We start from the raw sequence: 19,170 nt of genomic DNA on the forward strand, positions 1-19,170 counted from the left end.
TCAGTGAATTGTGTTTTCGGTTAAAAATGCACACTAATTTAACTTTCGGTGAAATGTTCATTCAGTGAAATGTCCTAGATATAGATATATATATATATATATATATATATATATATATTATATATATATACATACACACACACATACATACACACAGTGGATATAAATGCCAGGTTTTTGTGATATATAAAATGAGACCACAATAAATAATTTCAAAACTTTTCCGACCTTTAATGTGACCTATAACCTGTACAATTCAATTGAAAAACAAATCTGTTCGGGAAAAATATAAAAAACAAAAATGTACAATAAGCTGGTTGCATAAGTGTGCACACCCTTAAACTAATACTCTGTTACAGCACCTTTTGATTTAATTACAACATTCAGTCTTCTTGGGTGCAATCCTGACATTTACTCAGTTGCTTGCTACCAGCAAAAGCCATGGTTCACAGATTGTAAGCATCAAAGGGATCTCATTGTTGAAAGGTATTAGTCAGGAGAAGGCTGCCAAAAATTTCCACATTATTGGATATACCATGGAACACAGTGAAGACAATCATCAAAAAGTGGAGAAAATATGGGACAACAGTGACGTTGCAAAGAAATGGATGTCCCTCCAAAACTAATGAAAAGACCAGTTGAAAACTGGTCAGGGAGGCTGCCATGAGAACTACAGCAACACTGAAAGTGCTACAGGAATTTCAGCAAGTAGTGGTTGTGTACTACATGTGACAGCAGTCTCCCGTATTCTCCATATGTCTGGGCTATGAGGTAGCATTGCAAGACGGAAGCCTTTTCTTACACAGAAAACCATCCAGGCCCGGCTAAAATTTTAAAACAATACATCAAGCCTCCCAAAAACATGTGGGAAAATGTGTTATAGTCTGATGAGACCAAGATTTAACTTTTTGGCCACAATTCCAAAAGTTACGTTTGGGGCAAAAACAGCACTTCTCATCACCAAAAGAACACCATCCCCACGGTGAGGAATGATGGTGGCAGTGTCATGCTTTGGGGTTGGGTGACTCTCCACAGTGAGGAATGATGGTGGCAGTGTCATGCTTTGGGGTTGTGTTACTCCCCACAGTGAGGAATGATGGTGGCAGTGTCATGCTTTGGGGTTGGGTGACTCTCCACAGTGAGGAATGATGGTGGCAGTGTCATGCTTTGGGGTTGGGTGACTCTCCACAGTGAGGAATGATGGTGGCAGTGTCATGCTTTGGGGTTGGGTGACTCTCCACAGTGAGGAATGATGGTGGCAGTGTCATGCTTTGGGGTTGGGTGACTCTCCACAGTGAGGAATGATGGTGGCAGTGTCATGCTTTGGGGTTGGGTGACTCTCCACAGTGAGGAATGATGGTGGCAGTGTCATGCTTTGGGGTTGGGTGACTCTCCACAGTGAGGAATGATGGTGGCAGTGTCATGCTTTGGGGTTGGGTGACTCTCCACAGTGAGGAATGATGGTGGCAGTGTCATGCTTTGGGGTTGCTGTTCTTCAGCTGGAACTTATGAACAGTTCCCAATACCAGTCACGTTTGGCCCAAAACCTTCAGGCATCTGCTAGAAAGCTGAAGATGAAGAATAATTTCACCTTTCAACATGACAATGACCCCCAAGCATGCATCCAAATCAACAAAAGAAATGCTTCACCAGAAGAAAATTAAAGTATTGGAATGGCCCAACCAGAGCCCAGACCTAAATCCAATAGAAGATCTGTGGGGTGACCTGAAGAGGGCTGTGCACAAGAGATGCCCTTGCAATCTGACAGATTTGGAGTGCTTTTGCAAGGAAGAGTGGGCAAATATTTTCAAGTCAAGATGTGCCATGCTGACAGACTCTTACCCAAGAAGACTGAATGCTGTAATTAAATCAAAAGGTGCTTCAAAGTATTAGTTTAAGTGTGCACACTTATGCGACTAGCTTTCTTATACGTTTTTTATTTTTTATATATTTACCCCTAACAGATTTGTTTGCTTTTCAATTGAATTGTACTGGTTATAGGTCACGTTAAAGGTGAGAAAAGTTTTGAAATGATTTATTGTGGTCTCATTTTTTTTTCATCACAAAAACTTGGCATTTGAACAGGTGTGCACACTTTTTGCATCCACTACATATGAGAGAGAGAAACTTCAACTCTGCCACCTCCAGCTCTGATGCCTGTCTTTTTGTCAGTGCCACTACACCTACAACCCATATAACATAGCTGGTCTCACTACCATTTTGCAGACTTTTCCTTTCACTCTTACTGGTACACATCACTTAGCCACCCACTCCACCCTGCCCGCGCTCTGTTCTTCAGCTCACTTCCACACTCACCATTACTCTGAAATGTTGATACTAAGCATTTAAATGCGTCCACCTTTACCAATTCTGCTTCCTGCATCCTCATCATTCCTCTATCCTCCCTCTCATTCACAAACATTCTGTCTTAGCCCTACTGACCTTCATTCCTCTCCTCTCTAGAGCATATCTCCAACTCTCCAGGGTCTACTCAACCTGCTCCCTACTCTCACTACAGATCATAATATTATCCACAAACATCATAATCCATGGTGACTCCTGTGATCTCATCTGTCAACCTGTCCATCACCACTGCAAAGGACTCAGAGCTGATCCGTGATATGATCTCACCTCCACCTTGAACGCATCTGTCTCTCCTACGGGAGACCTCACCACTGTCACATTGCCCTCATACATATCCTGTACCACTCTTACATACTTCTCTGCCACTCCAGATACGTACCACAACTCCTCTCTAGGCACCCTGTCATACGCTTTCTCTAAGTCCACAAAGACACAATGCGACTGCTTCTGACCTTCTCTCTATACCTCTCCATCAACACCCTAAGAGCAAACATTGCATCTGTTGTGCTCTTTCCCAGCATGAAACCATATTGTTGGTAATTAATCATCACTTCCCTTATTAGTCTAGCTTCCACTACTCTTTCCCATAACTTCATGTTGTGGCTGATCAATTTTATCTCTCTGCAGTTACTACAGCTCTGCACATCAAACTTATTCTTAAAAAAAATCGGTACCAAAACACCTCTCCACTCGTATTTTATTTATTTTTTTATTTTACATTTGTTGACCAGGTTAGTCCAGCTGAGCTGACAGCCCTTTTTCAGCACAGATCCAGGCAGAAAAGTTCCACAGATTTAAAATGACATTGTACAAGTAAAATGTAATTGTATCCGTAAAAATGACAAAAACAATATAAAAGAAAAACATTGACATTTTTAAGTAGAAAACATTAAAAGCATAGGGATGTTGACATTACATGAAAGATGTGGAGGAACAGTATATGCAAGTATATCATACAGTATATCAAGTTTAAAATACAGTCAAGGAGGTTGCTGTTAGTGTGGAGCACAGAGGCAGTATACAAGAAGAGAATATTTTTGGATCAAGTAACAGAAAAAAATTAGATAGTCAAGATGTCTAACAGAGCTAACACAGAATAGAAATAAAAACAATGAAAGGTAGATAGTGTGCTACAATAGGAGAGGGAGACAGTGTATGGAGGGAGAGCACAGTGGCAAGACCGGTGACTTTTTAAGTAATCTTTGGTGGGTGATTTAAACTCACTGAATTGCTTAAGTGATCTAATTTCCAATGGGAGTTTGTTCCAACAGATGGTAGGGTGTTGACTACAGAGATTTTGACTAACTTTGCTCTAAAGTTTATAGATTTGTAGTAGGTTTTGGTCTGAGCTTTGAAGAGTTCTAGGAGTGTAGAAAGAGATTAGAGGAGACAGGTTTGGACAGAAATTTGGTTGGTTTAAGACAGTGTGGACAATCTGAAGCTGAGAAAGAAATTGGGGAGGTAATTCAAAGTTTAAAGTGTTTTAAAGAGAGGCAGTGATGAGATCTATAGCTTTGATTCACAGCAAATCTGGCCAGTTTGTTATAGGTATTCTCCAGCTTACTTAGGACAGAGGTTCGGAGGTTGACAGGACTGGAGAGCTGTACAAAAGGCTTGGTAGGAGATAAGACGGAGAGGGAAACTAGCTTTGTTTGATAGGAACTTATTTCTACACAAGAGGCCACATTTTTGATGGATTTTCTTAATACAATTATTAACATGCAAATCAAATTTCAGTTGGTCATCTATCAAGACCCCTAGTAGTTTAGTGTTGGGTTCAACTATGATAGGTGTTTCACTTAGAGAGTGAATAGCAAAAGTGGATTTAAGGTTATGTAAGGTTTTGGGAGAGGAAAAAGTAAGAGTTCATTTTTTAGGACTCAGAATTAGAGGATTTTTAGAGAGTCAGGACTCAACAGAGTTGAAGGATTTCTGAGTAATAGAATTTACATCAGAGAGGGTGTCGGCAATGGTGATAACTATAGAGTCATCAGCATACTGGATGAGAGTTGACTGAGGGCAGGAGGTGTAGAGTTGATTAGTAAAAGTAATGAAGAATAGAGGACCAAGAACAGATCCTCAAGGAACATCCATATTGATGGAGAGAGGAGGAGAGAGAGCAGAGATCCATTTTAAAAATTGTTGTCGGTCTGTGAGGTAGCTAGTAAACTAGGCAATGGTAAAGGTGGAGAAAGTAAGCTTTGTGACTTTGTCCAGAAGAAAAGGGAGAGAAATCTATCTAAAGCATTTGATACAGTCTATGAATAAGCATGACACTAGTATATTGTTATCCCTGGCCAGAGACATAGTAATGATATAAGAAAGGAGGGCAGTAGCGGTGCTATGTTTCAGGCGATAGCCATGTTGTGTGGGCGGTGAGCAAATCTTCTTGTAATAGATGTTCCATGACTTGCTTATGCACAAATTCTTGTAAGATTTTTGAGAGAGGTGAAAAGATGGCTATGGATCTGAAAATTGGTGATGTCTATGGAGTTAACTCCTTTGTGTAGTCTGCTGCAATCTGAAGGAAGTAGGGAGGTAGAATATCAGTAGATGGAGAATAGGGTTTTAGTTTGTGAAGAAGAGATTTTGTATAGCTGGTAGGTATGGGTTTAAGGGAAAACATGTTAGTAGAATTCTGAGTTGAGGGAGGATCAGGTGGATTTATATAGTCAGAATTTAAGGAGGCAGGACTTATTTTTCCAATGGAATCAATAAAGTAGGAATTGAAGACAGAAGCAGTCTCTTGGGATGTGTATGTTAGGCATGGGTTTGGAGATGAAGGGTTATCAGGATGAAGTATTTGATTGATCAACTCCTCAGGCATCCTCTCACTTTCCAAGATTTCATTGCACAATCTAGTCAAAAACTCCACTGCCATCTGTCCTGAACACCTCCATGCTTCCACAGGCATGTCATCTGGACTAATAACCTTCCCATTCTTCATCCACTTCATAGTGGTCCTTACGTCCTCCTTGCTAATCCATTGCACTTCCTGATCCCTATCCCCACATCATCCAACCTTCTCTCCCTTTCATTCTCTTTATTCATCAGCCCGTCAAAGTACCCTTTGCATCTGCCCAACACACTCTCCTCACTTGTAAGTATGTTTACCTCATTATCCTTTATCACCCTAACCTGTGGTACATATTTCCTATCTCAGCCCCCCTGTCTAGCCAACTGGTACAGGGCCTTTTCACCCTCCTTAGTGTTCAACCTTTCATATAACTCGCCATACACCTTATCTTTAACCTTCGCCACCTCTCTATTCACCATAGTTCTCCTTATACTCCTGTCCACTTTTGTCATCCCTCTGAAAATCCCACTTCTTCTTTGCCAACCTTTTCCTCTGTATACTCTCATGTACTTCTTCGTTCCACCACCAGGTCTCCTTGTCCTCCTTCCTCTGTCCAGATGTCACACCAAGCACCTTTCTAGCTGTCTCCCTTACCACCTCTGCTGTGACTGCCCAGCTATCAGGTAACTCTTCACTGCCACCCAGTGCCTGTCTTAACTCTTCCCTGACCTCCACCTAACAATCATCCTTTTTCAAATTCCTCCCTTTGATCCTTGGCATTGCCTTCACTCTCCTCCTCCTCTTCTTGATCACCGTCATCCTACAGAGCACCATCCCATGCTGTCTAACTATGCTTTCTCCTGTCACTTTACAGTCTCCAATCTTCTTCAGACTGGCCCTTCTGCACAGGATATAATCCACTTGTGTGCATCTTTCTCCACTGTTGTATGTCACCCTATGCCCCTCCCTCTTCTTAAAATATGTATTCACCACAGCCATGTCCATGCTTTTCACAAAATCCACTATAATCTGACGTGCTGCATTCCTCTCCTTAACACTATTCTTACCAATCACCTCATCATCCCCTCAGTTCCCCTCACCAACATGCCCACTGAAATCCACTCCAATCACTACTCTCTCACCTTTGGGTACACTCGCTACCACTTCATCCAACTCACTCAAAAATTTTTCTCTCTCATCCATCCCACACCCAGCTTGCAGAGCACATACACTAGCATTCATCACCTCACCATCAATTTCCAACATCATAAACACTACTCTGTCTGATACTCTTTTCACCTCCAAAACACTGTTGACATAATGTTCATTCAGGATAACGCAACCCATTCTCCCCATCAGCACCATGGTAGAACAAGTTGAACACCACTCCAATACACATGGCCTTACTTCCCTTCCATCTGGTCTCTTGCACGCCCAATATTTTCACCTTCCTTTGCTCCGTATCAGCTAGCTCTCTCCCTATACCAGTCATACTGCCAACATTCAAAGTTTCTATTCACACTACCACATTACTAACCTTCCTCCTCTCCTCCTGCCTCTGGGCATGCCTTCCCCCTCTTCTTTTCTTTCAGCCAACAGTAGCCCAATTTCCACCAGCACCTTGTTGGCTAACAGTACTGGTGGCAGTCATTGTTAAGCCAGGCCTTGACTGATCTGGTAAGGAAATCTGTATTCTTGTCCGCATATTTGATCTGGCAAAAATTTTACACTGCATGCCATTCCTGATGTAACTTACCCATTTATCTGGGCTTGGGACTGGCATGAAGAAATACACTGGCTTGTACATCCCCAATGGCTGGGTTCATATACATATGTGTATATATGTATGCGTACACACACACACACACACACACACACACTATATACATATATACAACTGGAGTTGTCACTGACAATCTGGCTGAGCCTGATGAATTGTCCCTTCATGATGTTCCTTTTCATGGAGAGAGGTGTCAATGACAACTCCACTTTTGACAAGGAATGCACATTCCTTCTGGCCTATTCCTGGAGAATTACTACCCTAGAAACCAGATTGAGATTCAGAGCCTTGCCACAGCCAGACAGAGGACCATGAAATGCACACCCATTCTGCTGCATGGGTTTGTACCCAACCCCAAGCCACCCCCTGAGAGAAACCACACTCCTAGATTCCCCCATATCCCTTCACACTCACAGCATAAAGGAGAGAATACTCAAAAGCTAGTGCATCCTACAGACTAGCCAGGACATTAGCAATGAGTTAGGCACAACCCCCGAGTTAAAATACAAGAAATTAATATCCTTGAAAACCCTTTCCGAGTCATACCACAGATTCAGGAAAACACCACCCCCAACATCAGTACAGCCATGCACCAATGCAGACACTGCAATTAGCACAGAGTCATCCCAGTGTGGAAAGATTTCACCCTCAGTTCACCTAGCAACATGATCCACCTTGTCCCTTATAGGAGTTCCCACAGAGGAGCTCATGGTGATCCTGATACAAAAGGTGGAGAAATATGTTTGTCCTCCTCCTGCACCTTGTAGGAGCCCTTACAGAAGCCATGGGCACAAGTCGATATCAGTAGAAAACTGTCAACAGCTTCGCAACAACACAAGTTGCAAGGACCACATGATGCACACTGATGAGCAGCAGTATAGCAGGACACAGGCCAGCGCCTTAGCAGAGTCACATGATAACAGACATACTTTCCCGGTCAACAAATGTAAAATAAATAAAATAAATAAATAAATAAATAAAATTTAAATATGTGAAGGGGAAGGAAGAGGCACAGTGGCCACCTAAGGTACGGAGCCTATACATATCACTTTAATCTACAGTAGCCTGCTTTTGCACTAACAGTCATAGCACTGCAGCAGGGTGGTGCCTCTAGGGGCCTTAGAGCAGACTGCAAGGAGCCTGTTGTCCCTTTAAGGACACAGACCTGTCCAGGCATGTGCAGAGAGCTTTGCACTCTACAATGCATGTGTATGAGCAGTTAAGGGCTGGTTCACATTCTGCTAAGTGTGCAGTTCAGAGACGTTTAACCTAAACTGACATAATATAACTGACATTCTAGGAGCTCTGAAACAGCCTCATATAAACAGCTGCCACAGCTGTGATGAACATCTTGCCATTTTCTCCAGTGTAGTGAGAGGATCTTTAAAGGAGTTGATTAGACAGTCTAAAAGAGAACAAAATATAATTTGTCTGCTGTGCTAATGGTAGACAGATCAGAGGCAAGTTGGGAGGGTGACAGGATATTTTTTGGGGGGAGTACTGATCTACAACAAGTTATTGACAGGGGGATGAGAATTACATGGATGCCAAAGATGGATCTCTGCCTCTCATAGTCTTCCCCTATTGTCGCTTTCGCCAACATCTGCTGTGGTAAGGCTACACAGGCCAGTGGCAGGGTAGAGGCTGACTGTATGTGTAGAACAGTTTTTATTTTTGTAGGGTTTCACTCCAGCAAGTTGTTACCTGGGGAGTGGAGACTATAGGGATGGCTGAAATGGAGAATGACAGCAGAGGGGGCAGAGATCTAAGCATCAGTAGCCTACCAGAGGTATGGCTGAGAAGCAGTGTGAGGTGGACTGTGTACGCTGTGGGCTAGTCATTTTGAGAACGATGTTGTTGGAATGCACATACTCTGCATCTGTGGTTCAGGTGTGGTACATAGTGGATGTGTGGGGTGAGGGAGGCACAACTGGACACTGATATAGGCTGTGAATATGTATGACAGGCATACATTGTGATTTGAGGGGCAGAGGTCAGTGTAGGCAGATAACAGGATGCAGGTGGCAGCACAGTCTGTCCCCATGTTGCCCTTCTGGACCACCACTGGGATATGGCCTGAGAAGCTGCTACATGGCAACTTTGGTTGCCATTGCTGCAGCATGGGTGTGAGTGCAACAGAGATGATGTTGGACATATCTGTGCCTGCTTACTGACCACACATGTATGTTCACATGTGCAGGTACATAACTGGTGTCAAAATAGTAGAAGCACCTCCAGAAGTTTTTCTGGACAAAGACCAATGTGCTACTAAGCACTATCCATTGCCATGTACGATGGATTTTGAGCACAAACAAGACTGACCAGGCCTTCTGAGAACATATGTGCTGTGAGCTGGTTGTAGGTATTAATGCAGCTTGTAGCTACAAAAGATCATCATAAGTATCTCGCAGGGTCACTGAGGTGATTCTGCATGCTCACACACAGGCCCACACCAATGAATGGGAAAGGATAGTCAACAGCAGGGATCTGTCATTTTAGAATACTCTTTCCAACATGAAGGAGATCCCCTTTTAGTGGAAGGACCCTGATGGTGAATGCCTGAATGTGGGTGCTGAACTGGTTGCACCATCATGTGTCGCTGTTAGAGATGCATCAAGTTTGTATTTCCATATTTCAGTGAGACATTTTTGTGACTGTGGTGGTGGTGCTGCGGTAGCATTGTCGCCTCACAGTAAGACATTGTCCTGTTCAGTTCTCAGCTAGAGCATCTTCTGTGTGGAGACATGCGTGAATGGGCATACCTTCGTTGAAGGTTGTGCATCAGGGCCGGCAACTCGGCACATAAAAATCTACTGCCAATCATTAGCGGACCGGAGTTCCGCTGTGGTGACCCCTAACCGGGAAAAGCCGAAAGACACAACAACAACAAGTGAGACATTTTTGTGGCATGCCAATGCAAGAGGTCATGGATGCTGATCACTGCCACATCTCCTCTACAGGCATAATGGCATTAAACACCAGGTAAGTTTTCTTTCATTGTGTGCTTACCTTGTTATCTATACCACTGGGAGATGGGATTGTCACATATTATCAATGTTATTTTATTTATTTATTTATTTCCAGTTTGATAACCAGGGAGGTCCACTGGGCCATTTTCAGTGGAGGCCCAGGGAGAAAAGCTCCATAATAAAAACAATTACAGAAATTAAAACAAGCAACAATAAAAACAATTACATAAATTAAAACAAGCAAGCATAGAATCATACATTTGTACAAATTATCCATAGAATAATGCAAAAGAACACATACATATGAAATATGTGAATAATATAATTTTTACAATCAAATTCAGAGAGCAATTTGCAAGTAGAGATGGGAGCCTGTGTACAGTATTTAAATACTAAGCACACAGGGGAGAAAAATTCAATATACAGTTGAAGTAGAGGGGGGAGCTGTAGAAATAGTAGAAAGTAGATGCGTTTGAAGGAGAACATGTCTAGGAGACATAAGAGGGATTGAGGTTGGAAGGGTACAATTACATTTCCAGTTTTGGGAGAGGTAGGAGTAGAGTAGGGATTTAAAGTGTTCAGAGTTTGTAGTGATTCTAAGCAGGGGTGGGAGAAAGTTCCATTTTTTGGCCAGTGAGTAGGAAAGGAGAAATTGGCCTGGGGGTCATTTAGGTTTGTGTACAGAAAGTAGATTTTGTTGGGCTGATCTTAGGGGTCTGAGTGGTGTGTAGAAAGGCAAGACATTAGTTAGAGCAGGGCATACAGTAGGTTTAAAGATTAGTTTGTGGGCTGTAGTAAGTTGAATGTAATCTAGATGATTAGGAAGCTTGAGCCACTTTAGAGTGTGGAGAGAGGTGCAATGGTGGGTGCAGTGAATAGATTTAGTAGCAAATTTGGAGATTTAGTTGTAGCAGCTTTCTAATTTTGAGGAGATGGAAGCTGAGAGGTTAGTAAGAAGTGGAGCACCATACAATAGGGAAGGTAGTAGGTTGGAGAAGGCAAGGGTTTGTCTTGTAGCAATGGAGAGAAAGTGAGCGTTTCTATATAGCGTACCCAGTTTCTGATGTTTTTTTTTTGATATTCAGTTGAATATGTGTATCAAATTTCAGATGTTCATCAATAGTAACACCAGGACATTTGGCAGAAGGAACAACGTCTATAGAGGAGTGAGTATGGCTGGAGATCTTGAATGACTGCTCGTCAAGAGGATGGCCTTTTGTGGGGGAGAAAAGAAGGATTTTGGATTTATTGGCATTAAGGAAGAGATGATTTTTGAAGCATCCAGTTCTCTGTAGTTGTGAAGTTCAACTGGGTTTTAGTCTGGAGCTCAGGAAGGCTGAGTCATCAGCATATTGCTCTATATGAGGGTTTGGAATTGCAGTGTGAAAATTATTGATGAATATGTTAAAGAGCACAGGTCCGAGTATAGATCCCTGGGGGACTCTGGTAGATGTAGGTAGGAAGGTTGAAGTACCAGTTTGCCATTTCACAGCTTGGGATCTTTCAGAGAGATAACTTTTGAACCATGAATGGGTATCTAAGGAGAGATTGAGGTTAGAAAGGTGATTGAGAAGATGGGTATGGGACACAGTGTCGAATGCCTTGGATAGATCAAGAAGGACAGTGGAGACAATTTCTCCAGCATCACGGGCATGGTTAACAATGTCTAAGAAAGAGAGGAGAGCAGTTGTAGTACTATGGCCAGGACGGAAGCCATGTTGTGTAGGGGTGAGGAGTTGGCTATTGAGGAGGTGGGGCATGAGTTGCAGGTGAACGCATTTTTCAAGTACTTTTGAAAATGGAGAAAGAGTGGCTATTGGTCTGATGTTAGAGATGCTATTGTTTTTGCCTCCTTTGTGGAGGGGCAAGATGTAGGCGGCTCTCCATAATTTGGGGACATAAAATTTCTGAATGGATCTATTGATGAGAATGTTGATGGGGATGGCGATACCGTCTGCAGCGTGCTTGAGAAAGAGTGAGGGAATATTGTCGGGGGCATTGGATCATGGCTTAAGTTTGGAAAGAAGCTTTTTAATGTAGGAAGTTGAGACTGGTTTTAGCTGAAAAATAGGGGGAGAATTAGCAGTGGGGGGTTGTGGAGTAGAGGGGGAAGTGGTATTAAGGGAAGGGGAGGGGTTGTAGTTGGGGAAGGTCTTAGTGAGTTCAGCTATAGAGTTGGTAAAGAAGTGGTTAAAAAGGGTGGCAATTTCTGTGTCGGTTTTATTGTTGTCAGGACAGGGATTGAATTTAGTGCCAGGGTGCATAAGCAAGTTGATGGAGTTCCAGAATTGTTTGGGATTTTTGGAGTGAGTGGACTGTAGTTTGGTATAATAAGACTTTTATCATTAGTGATATGCTTTTTGGTTAGATTGCAGAGTTGCTTATATTGAAGGAGGGTGGCTGGGTGTTTATTTTTGTTGTAAAGTTTCCATGTCTTATCTCTTTGTAGCATAAGTGTTTTTGTGTCCTTTGTTAGCCAAGGGACAGAGTTGTGTTTTATTCATTTTGTCTGGGGTGGGGCTTGGGAGTTTAGGATGAAGGTAGTATTGAAGGAGTCTAATGCTTTATCTAGTGGAAGAATTTTTAGGATATCCCAATTCGTTAGTTTAAGGGTTTCCGAAAATATGTAAGGGTTAAAGTTTAAGAGATTATGAGTATGGGTATATTGGTGTTGGTGTGGGGAGGAATGGGAAGCTTGGTGAATAAAGACTGGGAGATGATCACTCATTGTGTCTGGTAGAATATCAGAGTCAGAGATCTTATTAGGGTGGGAGACTAAGATCCAGTCCAGAATAGACCCTGTGGGGGTTGTTTCTGTTAGGTCTGGTAATGCTGTTTATTAGTTGTGTGAAATTAAATAGACTGATAGATAGAGAGGGATTATTGTTATTGATTCTATTCCAGTCAATGTTCACATCACCTAGAATGTATGTTTCTAGTTTAATGTTAGTTGAGGCACAAGAGAGAATGTTTTCTAGGGTGTTGGTATTGTCTCCAGGGGGGATATAGATAGCCACAATACAGATACTTTTGTATGTATTCATTTTGAGGATACCAATGACTAGTTCAGCACTGTTGAACTGAGGAATGGGGTTCTGGTAGGGTTCTGGGTGTTTGTCTGTTTTCATAGGTGCTACCATCATGCAGACTTCCTCTGTGAAAGATGGCATGCCTCATACCAGTACAGCATCACATCCTGATGATGATCATGGCCTAAGCCTATCATGGCCTAGGGATACAGTGTCACTGTCAGTAGTGATTACTATGGAGAGCAACCTACCATATGCATTAAGTGACAGACCATGCCCAACACCCCTACAGTGGCAGCACACTCTTTTGCTGCTTACACACCAGCAGTGTGCAGTGGTACCACCACAGGTCATGCAGACTGAAGTCAGAAGAAGCTGTTCCGGTGGATGTTAATGCCATGTCTCCCACTCACTGCTTAAACCAGGCACCACAGACATTATAAAATGGATGTGGAGTGCAGTCATTGAAGCATAAGTTGATGCCACTACCATCATGGCAAAGATGACAGATGTAGTATTCAGGCTGTGAAACAACATAGCTGAATGCATGCAATACATGGATCAATCGATTAGCATGTTGGAGAGGCACATAGACATCTCCAATGCCACCATGGGGTCACACTAGGATGATACCACTCTCATGGTCACCATTCATCTGCCTCCACTGTGGATATGGCCTACAGAACAGGTAGGTCAGGGTCATGTAATGCTTCTCCACCATATTACAAGCCAGTGGTCAACCGCAGCCTCCTGCACTGGCATAGCCTACATGGCATGACCAAGCAGTCATGGTCATGCAGTTCATCTTCATTCTTACTGATCAGTGTTGATGCACGTGTCACTCCTACAGGGGATGTACCTATGGCCAAAGGCATTCAAGATCTGCATCAATACTGGCATCCCACAACACCTGTCACAGCTTATATATGCACAGTTAAACAACATCTGCAAATACAATGTGACCAGGAACCCATACTGAGCAAGTACCTACTACATCTGGATACCTTGTCTCATTGGGAAGCATCATCCCCTTCTTGGAAAGTATACTTGGCTTACTGCAATTACCAAGCCATGTCACTACCTCCATTCCACATCCTTAGTCCCCATTTCACCAATGTGCCCACTGTTGGTGCCTATCAATCTGTGTCTCCCCACCAGTGCAACATGACAACTGTGCTCTACACTCACTGCTGTGTTTCATGGATAGGTAATGTCTGCTGCACTGTACAGCATAATCTACGTGTAGTACTGCACAAATCAGTTTTAATCCATGTTGAGTCTATTCTGGCACATAGTTGTGGACCAAACACCAAATTTTTGCCAGTGCTACAATGTATTGCACCTGCCTCTGCCTCTCATAGTCTTCCCCTATTGTCACTTTCTCCAACAGCTCATCAACCAGCACTTCCTCTACCACTGACTATGGTTAATCTGGTCCTCCAGTGGTAATCCCCTGTTTTAACTGTCTGGATAATACCACGCTTTCCAGCACTGTGCAGACCGCAAATACCTTGTTGCAGTTCCCAAAGCATACTGTAGTGTGCTACTAAAAGAATCTCGGAAGTGGGCCTTCAATAATTTGAACATACGCTCAATGATGTTAGTGTATGTGACACTGCAAAGTTCTATGGAGTCTCAGCCATGCTCTGTGGGTTGTTTACTGGTGTCATAAACCATGGTTGTAGGTGCATTCAGCATCATCAATACGATGTTCACAAGGGAAATCACCGCAAACATATAGCTAGTATGTATGTGACGTGGCAGATGTGGGAATTGTGGGAACTGTCTGGATGGCACTCATACACATTCTATATAATACACCCTGAACATTGCATAACACATGGCAATTAATGGAGTGGAAACCTTTCAGGTTGACACACCATTGCCACATGGACCTGGTAGACCTTTTATGGTGATGTGAGTGCAATTGGTAGCCCCTGACCTTCACGGAAATGGGCTATTATGTCAAAGAATGTCTGCTTAGTGGTGCTTCTCTCCTCTTCATTCTGTGGGAACCACATATGCCATTCCTCATGTTATGGTATAACAACATCAATGAACTTATAATTGTCAGGGAGATGCCTGTGATATGCCCACTGTACCCCATGATGGCCACTGGAAGGCCCAGTAACAAGGAAAGACAAACCTACCCATACCTTACTGTCCACAGGAAATGGGATTCAATACAATCTGTGGGAGTCCATGTGACAGTGGCACATGTCTACAAGCTCTCGCATTGTGTTTCTGTCCACAACACAGCTTTTGATTATGTCCTTAAAGTGGTGGTAATGGTATGTTAGGAATGATCAGATCAGTTTGTGACATGGAGAGCAATGAGGCATAACCTAATCCCCAGAGTGGCATCTCTATTAGATAAATCAACAGCTTACTTTACATTTCTGATCACATCCAAGAACTCATTTATGTCTGACTCACATTTTTAAACTCATTTTCTATATTAATAGTGCAATTTTTCATTTAAACTGTACCAATCATTCATCACCTTTTCTGTGAAATAGTCCTTCATCTTACTCCTCTGAGCTGTGTGTGTCTTCAGATAGCATCCTCGGTTTTGTATTAGAACATTACCCCACCAGATGCACAGTAGCAAGGACCGCCCAAACCCCGCACACTACTGTACGTTTCCCTGAAATTGCTAGTCTTACTGTGAATAAACATGAGACACTCAACGTCACCAAATAGAATATGGAAAACAGTGTAATTGAATGTAAGTGCGCGCTATCTATTCTATATAACATACACCTAAACTATTTGTAGTCCTCTGTGCAGGAACGCACAAACTTCTGTAATCTTTTGTATCTTTGTTTTGGAGCTTTTCAGGACTCCACTGAAAATGGGTTCTTCTGGCCCAGTGGACATTCCTGGTAAACCAACTATAAATAAATAAAAAATAAATAAGATCTCTTTACTTGTATTGTTTTAATTATTATTAATTATTAATGTTTTAATTATTACTGTTTCTTAGCTGTTTGACATCCAGTATTTATTTGTGGTGCCTCTCCCTATATGACAAAGAATTTTCCATGTCATTCAGCTTGTCTGCAGATATGTATTTTTCAAAATGTGATTTTTTTATTTTTAATGTCTGACTGCATTTATTTCAGGGGACAGTGGATTGCGGAAACTAAGATAAAAGAGGTACAAACCTGGAACCATAACGTTTAAAGTACAGTTCCAGTTGTTAACACTGACACATACCTCTCAATCTTTTAACGGTCAAAATCTCAACAAATCCTAATAGAATGGGGGCAAACTACGAAATATAGGGAGAGAATTTAAGTACTGTCTGCGTTTATAAACTGAGAAAGTTGCTAGGTTTACAACTTTTATGTTAGCATGCATTTCAAAAGAATGCAAACTGTAAAACTAAAATGTGTGCCATTATTTACTGACTTCCATGTTCAGTAAGAAAGGTGGGGGGGGGTGCACCCCCCCTGCAAAAGCAATTTAAAGCAGAACATTAGGATGGGGGTGTAAAGTACTGCGTACATACTGCCCTTCAGTCCCACTAATACTTGAACCTGTCTTTACATCTGTTAATTAATAACTAGCTTGCAATGGCCTTGTTTCAAGAACGGCAACATTGTGTCTTCTGTATATCAAAAATTAAAAATAAAAAATTGGGGAAAAAAAATAAACAGCAACAAACGGTCACAGATGGAATATTCAGAATGAATATTCAACAGGTCCCTGGATAATTTGCATGGCTTGTCACTCAGCCGTATTTTTGCCCTGTCAGTCATGCAGGCTGCGCCCATTCCTGCGCGGAAAATCGCGGTGGGGTAATGTTCTAATACAAAGCCATGTCCTCTTGTTCTGTGACATCTTTTATTTTGTTTTTAATATAGCAACCACATACACTCTACTACCACTTCTGTGGTGCTTAAATGTTTTCCCTACCGCCTTTGTTCAAGAATATATATATTTATTTACTAAAGTTCTATGTGCATGACATCTGGTGTAGACCATGCACCATTTTCTCATGTTGTACTAAATTACCTTCAAACTGTCAGGATCCTTAGAAAGATGAGGTCTACAGAACTGCTCATTAGCAGTTCATGCAAGCTCTAGCTGTATAAGGCTCAATAACGTTTTTGTTTTGTGTTACCATGCCTGTTTATATACAGCCTACTATTCAAACAGCCTTTTCGGGTACTCCCCTTCATAATGGTTGCGTAGAATACTGCGGTGGTGCAGCAGTAGCATTGTAGCCTCACAGCAAGAGGTTCTCCCGTTCGATTCTCGGCTGTTGCACATTCTGTGTGGAGTCTGCATGCCCTCCCTGCGTTCGAGTGGCATTCGAAAAACATGCGTGAATGGGCGTGCCTTTGTTGAAGGTTGGGCGTCAGGCTGGCACCTCCACACCGTAAAAATCTACTGTCAATCATTAGCGGATTGGAGTTCCGCTGTGGCAACCCCTAATCTGGAAAAGCCGAAAGAAGAACCACAACCTTTAGTTAATCAGATAAGATGAAACCCTAACCCTGACTCTTCCTCATTTGTTAATGCCAACACTTTCACACAACCCTTTTCAATAATTTCAGTTTATTTTACTTCACAGACACATGCAATGAATTTAAGCTATCACGCTTAACACCTTCTCTTGACAATTAACTTTTCATTGTTTCTGAACCTGCTTGTGTATCAGTCATCCTGCATAACTTTGTGTAATCAGCAAAAAAAAGGCAAACATTTCCTACATAACCTTCTACTATATTATTTAATATCACACTTTCTATGCTGCTTTGTGTTAGGAAAAACATCACACTTTCTATGCTGCTTTGTGTTAAAAAAAAACAGATTTCTTTATATGAATACGCTACTTATTAACTAAGAAATAAATCCAGGCTGAAATTTTTGAAGGATAATTCTTTTGCCAGTTCATCCCCACAGAGGGAGCAAATTCACTTACCTTATACACACTGACTGCCTCATGCAGGAACACAAAACTGTGACATGAATGCCTGGGAACACACAGGACACAGATAAAGGCCTCATCCTCCAGGCAGAACAACTCCAGTCTCTGTCTGTGCTCCCCACAGCACTGCTCTGTTCTCCCATTTGTAGCACACAGATTCTGCATCTCTTCTTTGCCTTTGCAGTCTGTTTCCTGCATTGAATGCCGCAACTTCAGTTTCTGGGATCTTTGAACCATACTGACTAACTTTCAGTTCACTCTGGACCTTTTCAAAGGGAAGTTCCGTCTATACTTAGAACAGGAAAGTTTTGTTACACTGTATAAAATCCTGTTAACAAAGATTTTATTCAGCTTGAGACAACAATACAGAATCAACAGAGATTCAGGTAAACTGACAAATTTAAGTGATACTCACAGCCCAGATTCTGCAAGCCATATGAATAGTAACAAGACATTGCAGTTTCATTTTCAGAGCACAGGAAATAGAATGTGTTGGGAAGTGACCGCCTCCATTTAAAGGGGCAATGCAATATGTAGTTCAGATGTTTTATTTTTTGAGATGGAATGGCAGTGTTTTAAGCACTTACTTTTAATTTTAATGTCCAGACTTTAGAAATACCTGGTAAATTTTGACTTAAAAGGGAATTAAATTATGTATTTTAAGAAAATGTTTATATATATATATATATATATATATATATATATATATATATATATATATATATATATATATACACACACACACACACACACACACACACACACACACACACACACACCGTTTTTATACCAAAACCATACTTTCCTTTCATATTTAATCTCCCTTTACTAATGAATTTTCTTCTCCTCTGTCTATTTAGTTTCATGTATTTTGTCCACCAAGTTCAATCAACCCCGTGAGGAAAGAGGAGGTGTAAATACCTATGTCTGATAGCTTTATTTCTGAATTATTTTTTTAACCCATAAACAAGGCTCGCTATGAAACATAGATAGAGAATTACGTTGAGGACCGCTTTCCTTCCCCAGCTGAATACCCATAATGTAATCAGTCAAAGAAATAGAAAGGAGAGACAGCATCAACTAAATTCCAGGAGTCAGAATGCAGTTAAAATGCTATGTCACTGAGGAAGTGTTTAGAACCACAGGACGTAGTGAATGTCTAGGAGCACAACACCAACAAAGTGTGTGCTTTAATTAAGACTCAAACCTAGACCTTCCATTTCATTGGTTCAGCTGTTCTAATCATTCAGCTACCAAAGCAGCTTGTTGTTTGCATGAAAATAGTCAGTGGA

At 41.7% G+C, this 19,170-nt stretch overlaps 1 pseudogene; it reads right to left on the minus strand.

The window, feature by feature from the left end:
* LOC122813913 overlaps positions 1-18,294 on the minus strand; it is a 107,759-nt pseudogene extending 89,465 nt beyond the window's left edge.
* Between the last annotated feature and the right edge of the window lie 876 nt (positions 18,295-19,170).

Source organism: Protopterus annectens, chromosome 10.part0, assembly GCF_019279795.1.
Source record: "Protopterus annectens isolate FY-2018-M chromosome 10.part0, PAN1.0, whole genome shotgun sequence".
Taxonomy (NCBI): domain Eukaryota; kingdom Metazoa; phylum Chordata; order Ceratodontiformes; family Protopteridae; genus Protopterus; species Protopterus annectens.